This window comes from Ictidomys tridecemlineatus, chromosome 9 (assembly GCF_052094955.1).
Source record: "Ictidomys tridecemlineatus isolate mIctTri1 chromosome 9, mIctTri1.hap1, whole genome shotgun sequence".
Taxonomy (NCBI): domain Eukaryota; kingdom Metazoa; phylum Chordata; class Mammalia; order Rodentia; family Sciuridae; genus Ictidomys; species Ictidomys tridecemlineatus.
In genome coordinates, this window is record NC_135485.1 from 2,833,008 (window position 1) to 2,843,407 (window position 10,400).

Here is a 10,400-nt window from a genome sequence, read left to right on the forward strand (position 1 = left end):
TGAGCCTGGTCCAGAGCCAGAGTCCACAGGGAAGCGCCTGACAGCTCCTGCGTCAAGGGCCAAGCGGACACTCGGCCAGAAGCAGGCCCCGGACCCTGCCCCCGTCCCTCCACTTCACTCCTCTTTGTTTCATGTATTTTTTCACCACTACCTCAACAAAGGATTTGAGTCACCTATAACATGAAGCACATTGACCAACATAACAACATCCAAACAGAATCTATTCTTCCAAAGAACAATGGAGTGTGCACAGTCTAATGGAAAGAGCCAGCCTGTTGAGCTTCCTGGCAGCCAAGGAGAAAACAAACCATGATCAAGTTTACAGTCTCCCTTCAGGGACTGGAGGAAGCGTGTTTTCCATCATTTTTCTTTAGTGGAGGTCTCACCATGCACCCGGTTAACACCGGAATTCCCCCGGAGGACGATGGCAGGGGCCCGCCGTGATGAATGAAGCTACCAGCCAGGTTTTCCCACAGCATGATTGGTGCCTCGTTTTCCACCGGCTGCCGGTTCGAGGTTCTGCCTCAGAGCCAGCTGTTGATGACATCTCCAGGCTCAAGTGGAAACAAGCCCTGGGATTATCTCTCCATTTGGGGTCAAAAGGCATGAATTTCAGCAGCAAAATGGCCCACGCTGCAATCTTGGTTTTCTGCCTGAGCTGGTGATCTCTGGGGCCGGCCCGGGGCCTCTCGCCACATTGCCCGTGAGCGCTGGTAAATCTTCTGACAGGAGTCATTGTCTGTGGCAGGCCCTAAACGACTTCTCTAAACGGGGTCATTCATCTGACCATAATGGGAGGCGGGCGGCCGGGCCCTGCTGATGGGACGATTTCACACTGATGACCTGTCTGGTCCCTGCTTTTCACGCTGAATGCCGCCAGCCGCCCCTACAGCAGGGGAGGGCTGCCCGGGAGGGCGGGCGGGGTCCCGGGAGGGAGGCCGGTGCAGAGGACGGGGGAGGGGCTTCTCTCTTGGCACCGGCCCCCGGCTTTGCCTTCCGTCTCGGGGTTCCCATCTGAGAAATGGGAAGAGCGCGGATTCTGGGGGCTCTGACCACCGGCCAGGCGCTTCCCTCCAGGGCTGAGGACCGGACAGTGCCCCCGTCCTCGGCAAGTGTCGCAGAGTGGGGTGCCCGGCAGGCGCTGGGTGCTGAGGAGCCTGCTGGGCGGCACCTGTGCTGGGGGCACTAGGAACACGGAGGCAGGCCCCCTGCGGCCCTGGACACGGGGCATGGTGGCCAGAAACACCCCAGGCCCTCCCAGGGGTCACTTCAGCTTCCGTGAGGCTCCCAGAGGGGTCTTGTGCAGAGCCGCCGAGCTCCGTGCGGGCCTCTGTGTGGGCTGAAGGGAGGTGTGCCCGGCCGGCCCTGCTCAGTGGCGCAGTCCCCTGGACAGTATGGAGAAGAGGCCCTTCAGCCCCAGGCAGGCCAGGCGTCCACGTCTGGAGGTGGCTTCCGGCTGGCGGAGTCCACAGGGAGGCTGGGGGTCTCCTTGGCCCCCTCTCTTCCCTCCAGGCCACAGGCTCTGCGTGGGGACTCCACCGCTGGCCTCCTCTGATGCTGACCACCTCCCAGAGCACCCCACCCTCCAGGGGAAAGCAAACTCCTGTGTGAATTTGGGGGGCAGCCACACACCCCACGGAGACACCTGCCGACAGTGGTGCTGGTCCTCGTCACTGCAGGGCAACACCCAGTGGGTTAAACACACACCGTGAGCCTGACGCCACCATCTCTGCCCAGGCTGTTTCCTCGTTCCTGGGAGGGTTAGTGTGATATGTCCCTTGCCCGGGACACCAGGTGCCAGGTACTTGGGAAAGCATGATCTTGGGTGCTGCTGCAAGGGTGTGGATCCGTACACTGCCCAGACACCGGTGGGCCACACCCAAGCAGGTGAAAGCCCACATAGAGCAGAAGGGAGCCCTGCCACCACTGCCCACAGCTGGGACTTGGGCCCTTCCTGGCACCACGGCAGCTTCTGGCCTTCAGCTACCCCTGGGACATGATCCTCACGGGTTTGGGATTTTCCAGCCTCCCCAGCCCTCTAAGCCAACGTCTCCCAGCGTGTCCGTCCTGTGACTCATATGTCCACTCTGCCGGGTCACCACACGCTGCTCTGGCTTCTGTGTGCTGGAGAAGCCGACCCTCACAGTCCGCCCCTGCACTCTGTGCCCACCGAGGGAAGACCCCGCAGTCCTCCAGCCTCACAGGGCTCCACATGTGGCCCTGCGGAGCCAGCAGCGGCTTCTCCTGGGACGCCGGTGTCCCCGTGAGGCTGGCATGGCGCCGCCGAGCAGGTGCGCGGAGCAGGCCGAGCTCTCAGGAGGGGGCCATGGAGGTGCCAAAGGAAAAATGAGGAAGTTCCATGAGACACGGTGAAAGGGATCCGCGCCCCAGGACTGAAGCCCGGTGGCGCCTTCCGGGCTGACGGCTGCAGGGCACAGTCCCCCAGAGCCTCCGCCCTGGGCGGGGTGGCCTCGGAGTGACTCGGTTGGCCGAGCCCCGCAGGACACCCACGCCAGGCCTCGTGTGCTGCCTGGTGTGTTTGGGGGCTGCCGGGGCGACTCCGTTTTGACCCCAGGCCCCTCCGCGGAGGAGACCGACGGCACTGAGCATCGCGAGTTCCCAGAGGGAGGTAGGTAGCTCTGGAGAACGTGAGAGGGACCCGGCCTGAGGGGGTGCTGGGGAGTGTGTGTCCGCCTGTGTCCGTGCTGGGTGAGTGTGACCGTGCCTACGTGTGTCTGTGTCTGGGTGTGTCCGTGCTGGGTGTGTGTGACCGTGCCTACGTGTGTCTGTGTCCTCCTGTGTCTGTGTCTGGGTGTGTGTGACCGTGCCTACGTGTGTCTGTGTCTGGGTGTGTGACCGTGCCTACGTGTGTCTGTGTCTGGGTGTGTGTGACCGTGCCTACGTGTGTCTGTGTCTGGGTGTGTCCGTGCTGGGTGAGTGTGACCGTGCCTACGTGTGTCTGTGTCTGGGTGTGTGACCGTGCCTACGTGTGTCTGTGTCTGGGTGTGTGTGACCGTGCCTACGTGTGTCTGTGTCTGGGTGTGTCCGTGCTGCGTGAGTGTGACCGTGCCTACGTGTGTCTGTGTCTGGGTGTGTGTGACCGTGCCTACGTGTGTCTGTGTCTGGGTGTGTCCATGCTGGGTGTGTGTGACCGTGCCTACGTGTGTCTGTGTCTGGGTGGTCCGTGTCTGGGTGTGTGTCTGTGTCTGGGTGTGACCGTGTCAGGGTGTGTGTGTCTGTGTCTGGGTGTGTGTGTCCACCTGTGTCCGTGCTGGGTGTGTGTGACCGTGACTATGTGTGTCTGTGTCTGGGTGGTCCGTGTTTGGGTGTGTGTGTGTGTCTGCGTGTCTGTGTGTGTGTGTGTGTGTCTGTGTCTGCGTGTTTGTGTGTGTGTGTCTGCGTGTCTGTTTCTGGGTGTGTGTGTCCGCCTGTGTCCGTGCTGGGTGTGTGTGACCATGCCTATGTGTGTCTGTGTCTGGGTGGTCCATGTCTGGGTGTGTGTGTGTGTCTGCGGGCATGTTTGTGTGTGTGTGTCTGCGTGTCTGTGTGTGTGTGTGCGTGTGTGTGTGGCTGGGTGTGCCTGAGTATCCGTGTTTGAGTGTGTGGGAAACAATTGGAAACACTTAGGAATTCCGAAACAAGGTCCCTATCATCCTAACAGTTGGGTCACCTGCCCCAGGCTCAGGCAGACCTCTCACTGTCCCCTGTGGGATAGGTCCCTTGCCCGGGACACCAGGCAAGGTTTGGTGTCGACACGTGGGAGGGGGCTGGGACCTTGTGGCCCGACGCTAGGTCAGTAGACCCCGGCCTCCAGGAGGAGGACGGGGTGCCCATGGCAGCCACAGACCGGGCAGCCCAGGAGAGGCCCTCTGGGTGGCCCTGTGGAGCCCGGCCGTGGCGCCCCAGCAGGCCAGTCAGCCTGCGTCACGGGAGCCGCCAACTGGCCCTTACGACACGCGGCTCTTTAGGGCAAGGGGCGCGACGGCCCTCCATCCTGTCAAAGTCTCCGGGGGGGCGTGACGCTGCCGAGCTCAGGTGACCAGCCCTGAGACTCACAGCCGCCCCAGACGGCCCGCGCCCCAGGTGAGGGGGACTGGGCTCTGATGTGCACTGGGCAAGCTGGCGAGGCCCTGGCAGGTGGCATCTGTGCTGACGGCTCCTTTCCCTCCCTACCCAGCCCCGCTGCAGAGAGCTGACCCCCGGCCCACACTCACCCTGGCTCTCCAGACGCCTGGAGACGGCCTCAGGACCATGGAGACCCGGGAATCTGCCAAACTGCCACTGCTGCTCCCAGTTTTGGGGGACCCCAAGGCTCTGGAGCCCCGTGTCCTCATCTGTGAAATGGGCCCTCATCCAGCAAGGCCAGACTTGTCCCCTTCTGTGCTCCAGCCTCCTGTCCCCTGGGCCTGCCCACCCTCCCTACTCTCCTGACGGCCACCAGCTGCCCACTGTGACCCCTGCCCCTCGCTGCACAGCCCTGGGGGCCGAGCCTCCTCCTGTCCGCCAGGATGGTGGCTCAGTGTGTGTCCTGTAACACCTGCCATCATCACCATGTGGACGTGTGAGATTCGGTGGCTTCAGGTCCCCCACAATGCTTACCCTCCCGGCGTCTGGGTCTGGGACTCCCCGTCCCCGGTCACGCGCCTCCGCGGGGCCAACACAATCTGCCCTCTGCACTCGCCTGAGCTCCGTCCCGGGGTCCCACAGCTGCAGGTGGACACTGTCCTCTATCACTGCACCTGGTGGACCAAGTGCAGTGCTTCCTTCTCACCGGTGCCTACACACAGGCGCCCTTTACGGAGTGCAGACGCTGCGTCCCAGTCCCAGTGACCTGCAGTGATTTGAAGCCTACAGGGGGACACATGCAGGTCCAAGGATGTGGCATCTGTGGATATGGTGTCTGTGGGGGCCCTGGAACCAACTGAGGGACGTGGTCCTCGGGAGGTTGTCGAGCGCCCTCTACGCGCCACCCGGGCTGCAGAGGCTCTGTCTCCCTGGGGCCACGCCTGCCCCTGTGGCGGGACCTGGGGCAGGTGCCTGAGAGCGGACCCTGTCCTCTGAGGCTGCCCGCGGGGCGAGCGTGGGGGGTGTGTGCCAGGGTGGGCCCTCAAGCTCTTCCTGGCTCCTGGGGCCAGCGGGGCCGCAGCTCCTGCTCCTCCCTCGGTTTGTCCTCCCTTAACAGCAGCGGAGCTCGGCCGGCCCTTGGCCACCTGAACAAAGACCTCGTTCCCCAGACTCCCTTGCAGCTGGGGTGGCCTCAGTGGTGGGGCAGTGGTGCCCTTCCCCCTCCCGGGGGAGTGTGGAGGTGACCACTGGGCCTCTGGGGAGCAGGCGCCCTTGGCAGAGGCTCGCTCGTCCACGCTCTCAGGCAGCAGCCCAGCGTGCAAGGGGCCATGCCACACATGACATTGGCAGGAAAGTCCCTGAGTGGGGGAATGTCCCAGGTCCTTCCCCATCTCTGCAGCCTGCAGCCTGGACTGAGCCTGGACTGAGCCTGGACCCAGGTAGGGGAATCCTGGGTGGTGACGGTGCCCAGCCGGGCAGGGCTGCGAGATGCCCAGGTGTTCCGCCCAGCTGGTCATCCTGGTTTCTCTCTCTGTCCTGAGCAGGACACCCCTCCTCCCTCTCGGAGCCAGAAGTCGGGGACCCTGGGAGCAGTGGGGGCTTCTGAGGCTGAGGGCGCGGCCTGGACTATGGCTGACGTGGGTGAGGCGCCTGGCCAGGGCAGCCACCTCACCATGTGTGAGCTCCCGGCTTCAGGGCAGGCGGGCGCTGGCGCTGGTGCTGTCTGGGTCCCTTTCAAGGCCCGGAGGCCTTGTGTGCTGAGCCTGGCCACCTTCTTCCTGGGCTGACTGAAGCAGGGGCCAGAGCCTTCCGAGTGCCCCCCAGCCCAGGGCACGTGCAGCGTGGGAGAGAAGATGGGGGCCGCTCGGCCTGCATGTGAGGTGACAGCCTAAGACGGACTTGAACCTTGGAGGCCCCAATGTGGAGTCGCTCTGCTCGGTTCAGTCCCCTCCTGGAATTGGGATGGGCCCCTCTTGGCTTCTTGAGGAGAGGATCGGCCCAGAAGCCACCAGAGGTGCTGGGACTCAGCACAAGGACACTGGTCCTGGTGCTGCCGGAGGGACACCACACCCTGGGGCCGGCTTCAGCCCTCGGCACCGGGTGGCCTCAGATTCAGGGACAACCCAGTTAGGATGACCTCATCTTGCCTTGACCATTTTCATCTGCAAAACCCTATGTCTAATAAGGTTGCGTCTTGAGGTCCCCGTGGACATGGTTTTGGGAGCTTTCCTCCCGCAGGTGACAGTGGTGTCCCTGGAGCCAGCCTGCCCTGAGCTCACAGTGCACGTCCTGCCCTTCCACAGGGCCCGCCGGAGAGCAGTGTCCAGGTCCCAGCTGGGCTGGGCTGCCCAGGTATCTTCTCCGATTCTGGAACCTTCTTTCTCGGGCACCATTTGCTCTCCAATCAGCCTTCACCAGGTTCTGGGCGGAGTCAGGCCTGGAGCTGGGCAGTGGGGTAGGGTGGACACGAAGCCCCCGCCCGCTTTCTCAGGCCACGCCACCCTTGACCAATTTTCAGAAAGAGGAAATGTGACAGGAATTTGAGAGCGTGACCCAGCGCAGGGGCCTCCTGCTGGAGTCGGTCGGGGAAAATGCACATCCCTGACTTCAAGACACCCACCCAAGTGTCTCCAGGGAGGGCAGGCTGGGGGCAGCCTGTCTGTGGGTCCCCACGACCCCTGCCTCTCGGTGCCCGCCTCACTAGGAGACACGAGTGGCCATCTCCACTCCATGGCTGAGGAAGCAGGCCCCGGAGCTGGCGCTTGTGCCCCAGGCTGCTCCCACGCTGGTGGAGGCAGAGCGCGGGCCCACCCAAGGCCCGGGACCCAGGCTGCCTCCTGCAGCTGCCAGCGCCCCACAGAGGCGCCCACCCAGTCGCTCACACCAGCACACGGGGTCTCCGCCGTTGCCCTGCCCGGGCTGTGCTGTCGGGGCCCAGTGTAGGTGGGGAGGGCCGAGGAGGGGTGGCCTTTCCTGCCACCCGTCCATGGTGCCCCATTGGTCTGTCCCTCCACTGTTGGGGGAGGACTCTGCCTCCGTCCGTGGTCCTGCGCACTACTCCAGGCCCCTAGCCCTGCTCCGACAGCTCTCCCGGGCCCTGGCTTGTCCCCAGGTCTCCTTGCCCTCCATCCAGACTGACTTCACCCTGACCTACTCCAGGTCCCCAGGGCGACCCTCCCTCTCCCTGATCCCCCAAGGTGTCCAGCTCCTCTGCTTGGTGGCCAGGGCCCTCTGCGTGTGGGGCCACCGTGGCTAAGGCTGGTCTTCCCGCGCAGATGCCCATTCCTGACGGCCCGTCCACCGGCCCCTTCCTTCTCCTTCTTTCTCTTCGCTGACTGGGAGGTGGAGAGGACGCGGGCAGTGGGCGGGGCCAGCGCAGCCAGGTCATTCCCGGGGTCTCTATGGGACCTTCACAAGTGGCAGCAACTCCTCCACCTTCCGTCTCACCTGCTGGGTCGGAGCCTCAGGGCCTGCACGGCCTGTGAGCAGCTGCGTCGGCTCCTCCTGGCCCCCCGCCCCGCCCCCCTGTGCTGAGGAGGGCCAGCTCGGGCAGTGCCAACAGGGAGGGGTGGTGTCCCGGCCAGGTGTGCCCGCAGGCCTGGGACCCCGCAGTACAGTTCCTTCCACAGCTTGTTTTCCCTGCAGCCACATGGAAGCACAGATTCTGTGCCCAGAAGGATGACCCTGGAAAGGGAGGTGGCTGCTGCCCTCAGGCCAGCAGAAGCTGTCACCATGTCCCCTGCTGCCCTCTGAGCGTGCTTTCCTGAGGTCGATGGCTGGTCAGTCAGCTGGCAATGTGATCCTAATGGCTGCAGAGTTAAATGCCTAGGCACATGTTCATCTGGACAGCCATGGGGGTGGACAGAGCCTGGGTAGGCCCGGGGCGAGTGGCCCTAATGGAGCCGTATTGACCAGGCCGCAGAGACCACAGCCAGGGTTGGGTGTCACTGTGCAGCCTGGGAACAGAATGGGGGTTTATGGATTTCAGTGCTTTATAGGTTTGGGTTAAAAGAAAATAACAACAACAAGACAGTGACCTCTCTTCCCCCCAGATCAATACACCCTTTTCAGCCAGCGTGGTCTCCGATAGCCATCAGCGTCGTCTCTGGAGAGGTGTGTAAATGCCCACGTTGGACATATTAATGTCTGATTATAACCAGGGCCTTGGACATGCGGAGCGTGCGTGTGCGTCTGCCCCGGGCCACCTTCCTGGCCTCCACACACCATGCATGCCCAGTAAAACCCTTCGCAGATTTCATCTTCTTTTGAGGAAGTTTTAAGTGACTAAGAAAAGGCCAGTGGGCATCCAGATCACCAAAGATCCAGGCTGGTGTCGTCGGCCCGCCTCCCAGCCTCAGGGGACTGTGCAGTTTGTGCCCACCCTATACTGCGAATCACGGAGGGAGGCAGAGCGTGATGTGACCCTGTTCTAAAGAAGGGAAGTAGGCCTTGGGACATCTGGCCATCAAGGCCACTCTGTGTGGAGTCCAGATCAGCAGCTCAGTCTCTGGCTGTGAGTAGCCTGCGGTGGAGGGAGAGGGAGGGTCGGAGCCTCATCTCTGCGACTCTGCACAGGAGCTGTTGGCCAGGCCCGAGAGGAGCAGAGCAGCGCTGGGCTGGTCTCTCTCTAGAGCACCCTGGCAGGCCCAGCCTCCTGCACCCACCTTCCACCCGCCATGACCCCCCTGCCCTCCCCACCACTCCCGCCACCTGCAGGGCAGCGATGGACAAGGTGAGGGTTCTCACAAGAACAGAGTGGACAGCAGCCCGACTCGCACCCCTGGGCACCCCAGGCTCCCATCTCTGGCTCCTCTCGACTGGCCCCCTTTGCCATCTCCTTGAGTGGCCAGAGTGACCTTCTGGAGGTCAGCACTGACTCAGTCTCAACTGCCAGATGAAGTGCACTCTCCACTAGCATTCAACCAGCGCACCGGTCTGCCTCTGCTGACCTTGTCGCCCCACCACACCACCCTCGAGTTCCTGCCCACTGTTCACGACTACACCAGGGAACATCCCGCACACGGGGGCCTTGACTCGGAGGATGTGTTTGTGCTGGCCACCACTCTCCAACCACTGCACCATAGCCACTACCATCACCACCACCATCACTACCACCACCATCACCATTAGCATCACCACCATCACCACCACCACCACCACCATCACCACCATCACCACCACCATCATCACCACCACCATCACCACCATAACCACCATCACCACCACCATCATCACCACCACCATCATCACCACCAACACCACCATCACCACCACCAACACCACCAACACCACCAGCACCATAACCACCATAACCACCATAACCACCACAATCACCACCATCACCATCACCATCACCATTAGCATCATCTCCATCACCACCACCACCACCACCACCAACACCACCATCACCATAAGCACCATAACCATCACAATCACCACCACCACCACCACCACTACCACCATCACCATTAGCATCACCATCATCACCACCACCACCACCCCCACCACCACCATAACCACTATATCCACCATTACCACCACAATCACCACCATCACCACCACCACCACCACCACTATCACCACCATAACCACCATCACCACTATTACCACCACCATCAACACCATAACCAACATAACCACCATAACCACCACAATCACCACCATCACCACAACCATCACCACCATCACCACCATCACCACTATAACCACCATTACCATCACCACCATCACCATCACCATTAGCATCACCACCATCACCATCACCACCATCACCATCATCACCATCATCACCACCACCACAATCATCACCATTACCACCATCACCATCACCACCACCACCATCACCATCACCACCAGTGTCACCACCACCACCACCATCACCATCACCACCAGTGTCACCACCACCATCACCATCACCATCACCACCAGTGTCATTACTACCACCACCATCACCACCACCATCACCACCATCATTATCACCACCATCACCACCACCATCATCACCACCATCACCACCATCACCACCATCACCACCACCATCACCACCACCATCACCGCCATCATCACCACCACCATTACCACCACCATCACCATCACCACCATCACCATCACCATCACCACCATCACCACCACCATCACCACCACCATTACCACCACCATCACCATCACCACCATCACCACCACCATCACCACCACCATTACCACCACCATCACCATCACCACCATCACCATCACCATCACCACCACCATCACCACACAGAAACTAGGGTGCAGGCTCCATGAGGACGAGGGCTGTAGCGGTTGTCCTGTTTGCTCTCTGTGTCACAGGCCCTAGT

The 10,400-nt window shown here is 61.8% G+C and overlaps 1 long non-coding RNA gene across 1 annotated transcript; it reads left to right on the forward strand.

Moving 5' to 3' along the window:
* The first annotated feature begins 951 nt into the window (after positions 1-951).
* On the forward strand, positions 952-9,192 carry LOC144366582 (uncharacterized). Its single transcript, XR_013425648.1, has 2 exons — positions 952-2,629; positions 4,178-9,192. It is a non-coding gene; the product is annotated as an uncharacterized LOC144366582 (long non-coding RNA).
* The last annotated feature ends 1,208 nt before the right edge of the window (positions 9,193-10,400 follow it).